Raw genomic sequence first — 12,851 nt, 5'->3', positions numbered from 1 at the left:
AATTTATACAGTCCGGTTGTCTTTCACATTGCATTTGTGAAAAATACAATGTGCTTTTGTTTATGGTAATAAGACATTAAATATTAAATACAATAGAGAATACCTTTAAAAAAAAGACAATCCATGATTCCATTTGCACAGAATCCAATATGGTTTGAAATTACACAAGCGACCGGACTATATTATGAGTGTCCTGGTATTTTTTGCCATTGTTATTGTACAGTGAAAATAAGACATTATGGCAGCCCTAGAGAACAGACAATATTAAAGAAAGGAAGAGCACATGAAACTTACTGAGGTGTGGCTGGTCTTCAGCTTCCTGTTTAATAGAAACGTCTTCAGCTTCCTGTTTAATAGAAACGTCTTCAGCTTCCTGTTCAATAGAAACGTCTTCAGCTTCCTGTTTAATAGAAACGTCTTCAGCTTCCTGTTTAATAGAAACGTCTTCAGCTTCCTGTTTAATAGAAACGTCCCTGGCTGAGCCTGGAGAGTTCATCTTCACCTGGGAGTGATGCATCATGGGTATTGTAGTTCTTATGAGTCTAGAGTTGAGATGAGATAGGATGAGATTCAATGTATTTTTGCATCTCACCAGAGTGCAAACATGTCAGTAAGTAAATGCAGATATGAGCAGTAGTCATTAAATTTAATAAATAAGGTAGGATATAGAAGTAGGAGGGGAAATGAATAATAAACATTGGATATTGTCCATATTGCACATAGTCCATATTCATCTTCACCTGCAGTCTGAATTCCACACACCGCTCTGAAATCAAGTGAATAAGGAAGGGTTTTCCAGTGTGGACACTCTGGTGCGATTTCAGGCTACCTAACTGAGTGAAACTCTTGTTACAATGTTCACATTGGAAAGGTTTTTCTCCAGTGTGGACACGAAGGTGTGTCTTCAGGGAACCTGACACACTGAAACTCTTGTTACAATGTTTACATTGGAAAGGTTCCAGTGTGGACACGAAGGTGTGTCTTCAGGGAACCTGACTGAGTGAAACTCTTGTTACAATGTTTACATTGGAAAGGTTTTTCTCCAGTGTGGACACGCTGGTGATTCTTCAGGGAACCTGAGACACTGAAACTCTTATTACAATGTTTACATTGGAAAGGTTTTTCTCCAGTGTGGACACGAAGGTGTGTCTTCAGGGAACCTGACTCACTGAAACTCTTGTTACAATGTTTACATTGGAAAGGTTTTTCTCCAGTGTGGACACGAAGGTGTGTCTTCAGGGAACCTGCCTCACTGAAACTATTGTTACAATGTTTACATTGGAAAGGTTTTTCTCCAGTGTGGACACGCTGGTGCTTCCTCTGATCACTTGACTGAATGAAACTCTTGTTACAATGTTTACATTGGAAAGGTTTTTCTCCAGTGTGGACACTCTGGTGCCTCTTCAGGTGATCTGATTGACTGAAACTCTTGTTACAATGTTTACATTGGAAAGGTTTTTCTCCAATGTGGACACTTTGGTGCCTCTTCACGTGATTAGACTTACTGAAACTCTTGTTACAATGTTCACATTGGAAAGGTTTTTCTCCTGTGTGGACATTCTGGTGTCTCTCCAGGGAACCTGCTAACCTGAAACTCTTGTTACAATGTTTACATTGGAAAGGTTTTTCTCCAATGTGGACACGCTGGTGCTTCTTCAGGGAGCCTGAGTCACTGAAACTCTTGTCACGCCGTTCGTCATCATCGACTTCACTCGTTTCCTCCCAATCATCACTGTCTTCAGTGACTTCAGTGTCAGATTCAAGTTCAACTTCAACTTCAGAGCAGTGGGAAGAGATGTCTTCTTCGTCATCATCAATATCATCATCATTTTCTTCTTCAACTTTCACTGCTAATGTCAACATTGACACAACAGGTTCCTCTGGTCTTTGAGGTAGTTCCTCCTGTTCTTCTTTAATGTGTGGAGGCTCTGGTTCCTCCTGGAGCAAACTGAGGCTCCTCTCCTGTTTAGGGGAAACCTCCTCTTTACACACAACCATGTGCAGGATGTCTAGGAGCAGAAACATAACATGATAGTCAACACTGGATTCCGAAAATGTAAATCCATTATTCTTGCATGTTTCATGTACAGAATTAACTGTTACGTACCAAGATAAGTTTGACTAAACCGTTTAGCAAGATTTTAGCAAAATACGAAACAAATAATAATAATTTGAAGTAATATATGTAGTTACTTTAGCCCCAAAATGGTGTTACAGCATTTATTTTTTATTGAATCATGACATTTTTAAACAAATTAAAAACATGATATTTCACACCTGAGCTCTGATTTGGTAGTAAATTAGTTGTAGAAATGTTGTGTGTGACGCAGCTTTAAAACAAACAAACATCACAATCAGTTTCTGTCAATTGCAATATATATGATTAAATCTTTAGCATTTATCCATCAAAACATGTATTATTTTCCCTTGCTTTTTGTTTAAATGTTATCTAAGATGTTTAATTTGATTTGAAAATTAAAATTTCTGGCAAAATTTGTCAAAACATCGGCAATCGGTGGTCTAGGACTGTTTTGTGATACATATCTATCGTTCAGACTCACAGAGCCATTTCTAGACGGAGACACACCATAAAAACCTGTTTTAGACCTACTACATCCATATTGTAAAGAAAATCACATGGGAAATTTATACAGTCCGGTTGTCTTTCACATTGCATTTGTGAAAAATACAATGTGCTTTTGTTTATGGTAATAAGACATTAAATATTAAATACAATAGAGAATACCTTTAAAAAAAAGACAATCCATGATTCCATTTGCACAGAATCCAATATGGTTTGAAATTACACAAGCGACCGGACTATATTATGAGTGTCCTGGTATTTTTTGCCATTGTTATTGTACAGTGAAAATAAGACATTATGGCAGCCCTAGAGAACAGACAATATTAAAGAAAGGAAGAGCACATGAAACTTACTGAGGTGTGGCTGGTCTTCAGCTTCCTGTTTAATAGAAACGTCTTCAGCTTCCTGTTTAATAGAAACGTCTTCAGCTTCCTGTTCAATAGAAACGTCTTCAGCTTCCTGTTTAATAGAAACGTCTTCAGCTTCCTGTTTAATAGAAACGTCTTCAGCTTCCTGTTTAATAGAAACGTCCCTGGCTGAGCCTGGAGAGTTCATCTTCACCTGGGAGTGATGCATCATGGGTATTGTAGTTCTTATGAGTCTAGAGTTGAGATGAGATAGGATGAGATTCAATGTATTTTTGCATCTCACCAGAGTGCAAACATGTCAGTAAGTAAATGCAGATATGAGCAGTAGTCATTAAATTTAATAAATAAGGTAGGATATAGAAGTAGGAGGGGAAATGAATAATAAACATTGGATATTGTCCATATTGCACATAGTCCATATTCATCTTCACCTGCAGTCTGAATTCCACACACCGCTCTGAAATCAAGTGAATAAGGAAGGACTTTAATAACTGGAGACCAACTCTCCAACATTAGGATTCATGCATTAAGGAAGAAAGATATATATTATTTTATTTATTTATTTATTTGCCCATGTTAAAAAGGCGTTAAACACGTCGTTGGCAGTCATTGAGTTTTAACTGACCTCCGTGAAGCTGGCATATGATGAACACATGAATAGAGCGCCTAAGTAATAACATGGGGTCATCTTGAAATCGTCTCGTATAAGAATTGCGGTCCAAAAATAAGCAGTCCCTCATATTTGATACAGTCTGTTTCTAGCGCAAAACATAAATAATGCTCACTAGTGCTCTATAACTAGTGAGAATATAGGCCGATTCTTACTCCTATTTTAGAGCCGAATAAAAGTTGGTTCGGCTCTGTAGAGCCTACAATGTGACGTCATTTGAGGTTCGGGGGGGGGGGGGGGGGGGGGGGGGCGGGTACCGGCCTAAAGTCGGCTCTTTGGTGCTACTGCAAATTTATGACGAGCCGAAATCATTTCGGCACTACAGCGCCGAAACAGCTGTAAAATAGGAGTATGAATCGGCCCTAAGCGTGCATTTGGTACAAAACAGGCCACTCCTGAAAACTTTGGAAGCCAATCTTAGCCAAACACGAATTCACGATACACTATGAGAAATAAAACAGACCCGTCTTGGTCACATGACTATAGAGATAATGTGTATCAATTTGCATGATATTTGGGTCAAATCTGAAGGAGTAATATCAGAAAATGTGTTTTACATAAGTCGGCCTCCTGGTGGCGTTATAAAGAGCAGATGTGAAGAATTCAGGTCAAAGGTTTTTCCTTGGCCTCTAGAGTGTGCATACAAAGCTTTACACAAATCGGTGCAGTTATAGATAAAAACACGATATAGCTATAGCGCCACCATGAGGCTGATGTGAAGATTTTCAAGTGGTTTCTTCCTCCACCTAATGGGAATGTGCATGCAACATTTCCCTCAAATTGCACTCTGCGTTTATGATTTGAGGCATTTTGTTCATAACGAACCAATCCTGCAAACTTTGGAAGGCAATCTTAGCCAATGGGGATTGAATATGGACGGACGGGCGCACGCACACACACACGCACACACAATGTGCAAAACATACTCTCCACAGGCCTTTGCCCTGGTGGAGACAAACATGCTGTCATTCTTTATTAATTTGTGCTAATTTGTGTCGTAAATTTCATAATTTGTGCCGGTATAAATTTTGAGATATTTTAAGTTAGGCTATGTTAGTACTGTATGTTTCCTACTGTCTACGTATATCGCCCTGTTCTAGTTAGGTGTACTGCCGCATGATGACAGTCATTAACATGCCAACACACAACATAGCAATTTATATAAACATTACCAAATAGCACAATTGTTACTTTCAACGGCCCAAATTAGAGAACAAAAAACACGAAAGAATAGTATTGTTCAATTTGGACCTAAAGATGGTGCAAGGCTCAGCAAACATGTAACTTAAAATATCTCAATGATACCAGATTACCAGCACAAATGATACAATTCATGTCACAAATGCAGCACTAAAGAATGACACCATTTTCATTCATGTTTATCATATGGGGTGCAACTTCACGGAGGCATTTAACTGCATGATTATTTCCTTTTTTCCCCGTAAATCTGTACGTCTTTAAATGTTCTGATGAATTAAAAATAGATGTAAACAAGTGCTTTTCTAAAATGTATCCTTGTAGCACACAATTGGCAGGTGGTGTGATTAATTACCCAGCACCTATCGCAATGCACCTGACCTGCCCCAAACATTTGGGCTTCCCTGGTCAATTGGTGATGACGTTTGTGATGATCGGAGGAAGTTTTGATTAATTCACTCCAGCTGTCATTCCTGGAGATATTTGACTAAAATACACGAACTTTCACATGGATGTGAAACTAGAGGACAATATCTCACTCCACGTCTGTGGAATTATTGAATGGGTGAGTGCAAACGGAGCATTTATCACATTTATGCTGCCGTTCTGCCGCTGCAACCCTCAAGTCAAGGACACTGTTCTATGGCTCTGTTATGTGGAATACTGTACCAAATGTATGTAACTTAACAGATTCCCATTCTAGGGCTAGCAGAATCCTACCGACCCTACTGACTGTCATAACTCTCTCTCTAGTCTCCCCCTCTCCCCCCCTTTCTCTCTCTCCCCCCCTTTCTCTCTCTCCACCCCTCTCTCACACTCTCTCCCCCCTCTCTCTCTCACACACTCTCTCCACCCTCCCCCCCTCTCTCTCTCTCTATCTCCACCCTCCCCCATCTCTCTCCCCCTCCACCCTCTCTCTCTCACACACTCTCTCCCCCCTCTCTCTCTCACACACACACACACACACACACACACACACACACACACACACACACACACACACACACACACACACACACACACACACACACACACACACACACACACACACACACACACACACACACACACTCTCTTCACCCTCCACTCTCTCTCTCTCACACACTCTCTCCACCCTCCCCCCCTCTCTCTCTATCTCCACCCTCCCCCCATCTCACACACTATCTCTCTATCTCCACCCTCTCCCATCTCACACACGATCTCTCTATCTCCACCCTCTCCCATCTCACACACTATCTCTCTCTCTCTCTCTCTCTCTCTCACACACACACACACACACACACGGTATGGTTACAATATTAGTGGCATCAACAAGATGCAATAGCATAAACACTGTATAGGCTATATTAATATTGCTGCTGCTTCTAGACCAGACTATAGACATACTCGTCATGTTCCATGTTAAAAGATTCAAGAGTCAATAATATAAAATATAACTGTAGTAAAAACACAACGTGGTGAATCAGTTCATCTTTTTACCTGTAGCTGTGTTTCTTTCAGTGGTTGAGCTGCTAACAAACACACGTCCTCCTCCTGCTTAACGACCACACTGTTTTCAAACCACACCTTTTAGTTTTCTCTGCATATCAAAGTGTCAACAGTCAGACGCCATGATGTTGTTTTTAACAAACTTCTTCTTATTGTTGTTCTGTCTGTGGATTGTAGCAGCAGCTCCCGAAACAATAATGGAGAACACACTGGGTTTTGCACATGCGCAGCAGCGCTGCTGGAGCGTACGCTGTGCAGACTGTGCACTAAATATAAACGGTCACTAGAGGGAGCCATGGTACAGTGTAATACAGTGGGTAGCAGCTATGGAGCATAGCAGTGGGCTATGAAAACTCTCCAATTCATTTCCCCCTGAATTTCAATCCATCCAGGATCCTGGTGATTCATGACCATAAAACGTTTGATTCTGTATAATAAAATATCTGTAAATATCTTTTGTTTAGCGTTTTCATTTTAATTTATTCACAGAATCAAAGGTTTTATGGTCATGGGTCATGTAGAATCGTTTGTAAAGTAGAAGGAAGTTCCAGGATGCGTTGTATATTACTCAGCAAGAATCTTTATTAGTTGCTAAGGAGTCGCATTTAGAGTTCAGTAAAAAGTAACAGAGTATGGACAGCATGAGATGACAATTCCAAAGTATCCAAAGTTACAGCTCTCAGTTTGACTCCAGACACGGCTCTCAGTATGACTCTCAGTATGAACCCAGATACGACTCCAGATCGTTGAAAGCATTGTCATTATATAGTTGTGTGCATGTGTATGTGTGTGCATGTGTGTGCATGTGTATGCGTGTGTGTGTGTGTGCGTGCATGTGTGTGCATGTGTATGCGTGTGTGTGTGTGGGGGTGTGTGTGGGTGTGTGTGTGTGTGTGTGTGTGTATGTGTATGTGTGTGTGTGGGTGTGTGTGTGTGTGTGTGTGTGTGTGTGTGTGTGTGTGTGTGTGGGTGTGTGTGTGTGTGTATGTGTGTGTGTGTGTGTATGTGTGTGTATGTATGTGTGTGTAATTAGTCCGACATGGCATCACCCTATGAGTTGAGTTTAGAACAGTGTTCATTCTATGCAATGTGCATAGAATGACATGGCGCGTGGTCACAAGTCACACGTCCCAAAATTCCACAGAGTCGCACACAATATACTATGAACTGCAGAGAGAGAGAGACCTCAAAAATATCCTATATATCCCCCCTGGTTACACTCTAGTGTAACCACCTAACGGGGTGGTGAAAACAAGAAAACACCAAAGCAACCAAACAAGCAAAAATAACAACAATAATAATAACAATAACAACAACAATAATAATAATAATAATAATAATAATAAAATGAAACAAAATAAAAAACAAAACAAAACTCTTAGATTACCCTTAGATATCTAGGCACTTAACTTATCCAAAATCACATCTACGGTTCAAACAAAATACACACAAAACAACACAACACATTGTAAAATCTTAGTTTCATGACACACATAACACCATTATTGCAAATCACACCCTGAACCCAAGGCCCCACTCACACTGTCACAACAGAACTTAACCCATACTGGGCAGGAGCCCCTTTTGGTGGACTATTATGCTTTAGCAATTGAAAACAGCAGACCTACAAGCTCACACAAGCTTATAGATCTGAAAAATCACGAAAACGTAGTGTAAATCTCAGGCATAAATGGCCTAAGTCACCTAGTTGATGCACAAGACTTGTTGACTACCGCAAGCTCACAATTAATCTCCAATGGGAGCCTCACGGCCCGAAACATACACCTACCATGCAACATTGTTGCATGCCAGACGTACAAGTGTGAGTGAAGCCATGACCTCAGTAGTTAATCAAAACATACATAGATAAAACATAAACCACCCACAATACTGATTGGAGCATAGTACAGTGTCCTATTGGAGCAAGCACAAGGGTGCTCAACAATCCGAAAACACTGCACTAACACCCCAACACAGCATGAAATTAATCCATATATACGGCAAAAGAATCCTCCTCATCTGAGCCCCCCTTGTCACTGTCCTGCCCCAACATGTGCTGCCCCTCACCCTCAACTTCCCCAATGGGCACAGGCGGTGCCAAAACAAAGTGTTGCCCGACTACCGCCCCCATCATCCGTTTAACCATCACCTGAAGTAGAGGGACGACACAACATGCCAGCAGCAGAAACAACAATAACACCACGCCCAGAATCATCCCAACTCTGGCTAACAGAGCCTTCCATGAAGTAGACAGCAGCCACCCCAGCCAATCAGCAGCCGCTGCCCGATTAGTTTTGCCCACATGTTCAGCCCCAAGTGACTTCAACATTTGAATAGCATGAGATATGTTCCCGCCAGGACCGGTATGCATCGGGATTACTGTACAGCAGTCCGGACCTATCCTCATGCACGCTCCTTGTTCCTCTGCGAAGACCGTATCCAGAAGAAACCTGTTCTGTAAAGTCATTTTGGATGTGGCATGCAGCTGCTCCTTAACAAAATGAAAGGCCGAAATAGTGAAATTGATAAATCGTTGCTGGTTATACCACAAATAATTAATCCAGCGGCCATTTGTTTCTGGATAGAAGACGGGATTGAACTGTAACCCCTCCTCTGCCATAGCTCTATGCTCAGATGGAATGTTCATAGGCCCAAATGGGCCCAATTCCACTGCCTTATCATAAGTGTATAGTAGATCCGGTACACCACCTTCATCATCCACCGTCCTCCTAAACCTAGTTGAGTTCGTACTCAAAACCAGAACTGACAACGGACCGGTGACCATGACAGGTGCGCACACGCCGGTCCAATTAGGTTCTAGAGAATCATGAATTTGCATGTCCTTCCCACAATACCAAAAAATATCTGCTATCGAACGAGTCCCCCCTTGGTAACTGGGTACTGGAAACCCATACCTGAGCACGGTCCCATTCTCCGACCTGCGCGGATGGACGTGTGAGCCCTGACCCAACACTTCCTTGCAGCGTATGGGAAGATCTGTCCTATTCACACAGTTCCTACCCTCTACATAATCTGAACATTGTAAATCAGCTTGATTCGGCCCGGCCACAATACAAAGTGGGAAGACTATATCTTCCGGCACGTTTACTACTGGTGGTACAAATGCATTACCATCCAGAGTAAGCAAATTAAAATCACTACATCTCTTGGATTTATACGGGACACTACCATCAATCTTCTGCGCCATGAATGACAGAATGCATTGAATGTAACATTTCGCTTTCACGGCCGTATGCAGATTCTCAACACACTGGTCAGGTTCGAAAGGTAAAGGTTGGACCCAGGGTGTCCTATTAGCATTATAGCATGTTATACAAGTCTGTTTGGTAACCCGCTCGGCCGAGAATCGCATCCATTCATAAAACAAGTTCTTCTGTCCACGTGCCGTGACCTGCCTATTAGCAGACACGAACGCTTGCAAGGCAGGTTCAACTGCAGGACTGGCAAAGGAACTAGTGAACCCAAAAGAAAAGATACAGATCAAAATTCCCAACATGTTCCACAATCTCCCCATTTGCCCTGAATTATTCTGTCCCATGATCTTCAACTCATGCCCTGCAGTGTTCATTGCGTCTGATGTACTTCCCTCTGTTCCCTGCACCTGAGGACATGAAAACGGCCCTGGTTAATTACTTAATAAACCTAAACTTTAGTAACTTCAGTCTTAATGACGTTGAAGTCTATAGTGGAATGTATGCAGATGCGACCACTAGTTTGCTATTAGTTTGCTATTCGGGAATGGCAAGTGACCAAACCTGACATTGCTTAAATGAGTGGAATACAACAACAAAATATTAGTCTCGCAACAATCAAACTCAGCCATATAATGACTCCTACGTGGACTAAATAACTGCTCCAGTCCACCCGCATGTACCCACTCCCCATAACAGATCCAGCAGTCACTTCCTGCCTTAACGTAGTTACAGTATATATCGACAGTGGTACTGATACATGGTGTGGTGAGTATTTGCAACTGTTGTGTTGAGTGATGTATCTGTCGTGTTGAGTGTTGTACCTGTACGACCAATACTACCTGCAGGTCGTATATCAGCAGGAGTTAACAGCCCCTCTGCTCCTCTACATAACCTAGTTTCTGAACCGGGAAGGTTTGACTCTTTTTCTGACAGGTCTCGCTCCCCGAACTAAGCTTGGCGCTTGGTCTTCGCCTGAATTGCCACCAGTGTGCACTGTGGCTGGTACGTACTGTAGGTCAACGACGTTGTACCTTCCGCAAGGTTCACTACCTGTGACACCGATCCCGGTATCGCGTGAAACCTCCGCATTATCAACACCAGTTTCATCAATGTCATGACCAGCTGCCTCCTCTCGAGGCTGGTTACTGGCTTCATTTTCCTCAATGACCTCACTTGACCCTCGTGGGTCGGTCTCAGTTAATTCACCTTCCTGACTTTCTGAAGGTTTTTCCGCCTCTCCCGTGCCACCGTCCTCTACAGTGTCATCCGCTGGTGCTTTAACACAATGACTAAGGTGATGCCATTTTGGAGAGCCCTCGACTTGAATGGCACTCCCTGCCCTGCGGATCACTGTCCAAGGACCTTGGCGGCGACTCTGATACCATTTGCGTTTAAATACTTTAATGAAAACTCGATCACCGGGTTTTACAGCCCCTTTGTTCTCTTCAACGGCGTCTTCCTCCTCCGCCTTTGCCTGTTTTTGGACGACATAAGAAGATATGCCCTTATGAAGAGTCGACAGATGTTTCACATAAGCCTTCATCCCATCCTCAAGGACGGCCAGGCTTGGACCTTTTCCACCCATGCGAAAGCAAGGTGATGGCATGACTCTTCCTGTGAGCATTTCATGTGGTGTCAAGCCTACGTCACGCGTTTCGCTCGACCGACATGACAGCAACGCCAAGGGCAATGCCTCAATCCAATTCAACCCTGTGTGTTGGCTAATTTTCAAAATTTTGCCCTTCAGAGTCTGGTTCGTGCGTTCCACGGTAGATTGAGACTTCGGATTATAAATGCATCCGAGACGTTGCTTAATCCCCAACTTTTGTAGGATAGCTCGAACTGCCCGATCAATGAAGTGGCTCCCGTTGTCCGACGAGATCCTTTCAGGAATTCCGAATCTCGGAATCACCTGCTGACACAAGAACTTGGCAACAGACTGCGAATCTTCCCTCCTAGTCGCACAAGCTTCCACCCACCGACTAAATCGACATACCACAACTAGGAGGTATCTTTTCCCTCCAACACGTTGGATCATGTCAGTGTAGTCGATGACCAGATGTGACATAGGACCATGCGGTATAGGAATATGACCCGGGAGCGTAGGCACTGGCTTTCTGATGTTATTCTTCAGACAGATTACGCAGTGTCCTATGACATGATCTATTCTCTCCAAAAAATACGGGGCCCAGAAACCATATTCCTTCGTAATCTTTCTCCGAACATCGGCCCGGGAAACATGGGCCACCCCGTGCGCTTCTTGAATCAACAAACGCAAAAGAGGGGGCGGGGCCACAATCAGGCCCTCATGATTCCTCCACAAGCCTGTGGAGTCCTTCATTGCACCCCTGACAATCCACAAATCCTTATCCGCCTGACTGGCCTCCTCCTGCATCAAGATGACATCTGCCAGGGAGATCACCTCCTCCAGCTCGACCTCATGTGTGACCAACAGGACCCTACCAGGGCGATTAGCCCCCGCAATTGCCTTCGCTGCCTCATCCGCGGCGTTGTTTCCACGCGTGATGCGTGAAGCATCAGACCGGTGGGCAGCGCACTTTGCAATCGCAATCGCGAGTGGTCCCATCATGGCCATCAACAACTTCATGATCTGTGCATGATGCTGGATCGGCGAGCCATCCGACTTCCTAAAGTCCCTCGCCTTCCAGATTGACCCAAAGATGTGACACACAGAATAGGCATAGGCCGAGTCTGTGTAGATCGTAACACGGCGGCCCGAAGCCATAAGGCAAGCTTCCGTCAAGGCAATTAACTCGGCCAGTTGAGCAGAAGCAGGCTGAGGTATGACCTCCGCCTTTACCACCACAAACTCGGAGCCCTGTGCCTGGACGACTGCATATCCCGCACATAAACCTTCCCCCACCCGATAGCACGACCCATCTGTCCAATACTCCAGCTCAGGGTCGGCTAACGGCAGAGATTGCAAGTCAGACCTCAGTTTTGAATACCTCTCCGCCTCATGAAGGCATTCATGCTCTTCGCCGTCCTCTCCCGTTGGAACCACATCGGCCGGGTTAACCGTAGCACATTTAACCAGAGTGACATCCTCCTGGTCCAACAGTCTGTGATAATCTCTAATGCGTGAGGCAGTCAGCGTGTATTTGCCAAAGTTCAAGAGATTCCGCAGACTGTGGTGAGTATAGATAGTCACAGGATAACCCATCGTCAGGGCAGACGCCTTCTGGTACATACGATAAACTCCGACCAATGACCTGTAACAGGGCGCAAGACCCAGTTCCACATCGGAGTATGCCACTGAGTAGTACGCTATGGGCTGAGGATTCATCCCACAGCCCGTCTGTTGGGAG

The 12,851-nt window shown here is 43.6% G+C and overlaps 1 pseudogene across 1 annotated transcript in view; it reads left to right on the top strand.

The window, feature by feature from the left end:
• LOC310873343 overlaps window positions 1–12,851 on the top strand; it is a 456,333-nt pseudogene that overhangs the window by 158,992 nt on the left and 284,490 nt on the right. Inside the window, exon 6 of the transcript in view lies at window positions 5,771–5,892. The product of the transcript in view is annotated as an uncharacterized misc_RNA (transcript). The remainder of the gene's footprint in view (window positions 1–5,770; window positions 5,893–12,851) is intronic.

The sequence above is a fragment of the Protomyctophum parallelum genome (genome assembly GCF_964188405.1).
Source record: "Protomyctophum parallelum genome assembly, chromosome: 1".
Classification (NCBI taxonomy): Eukaryota; Metazoa; Chordata; class Actinopteri; order Myctophiformes; family Myctophidae; genus Protomyctophum; species Protomyctophum parallelum.
Note: the sequence above shows the minus strand (reverse complement) of the source record. Positions and strands in the feature narration are given on the sequence as shown.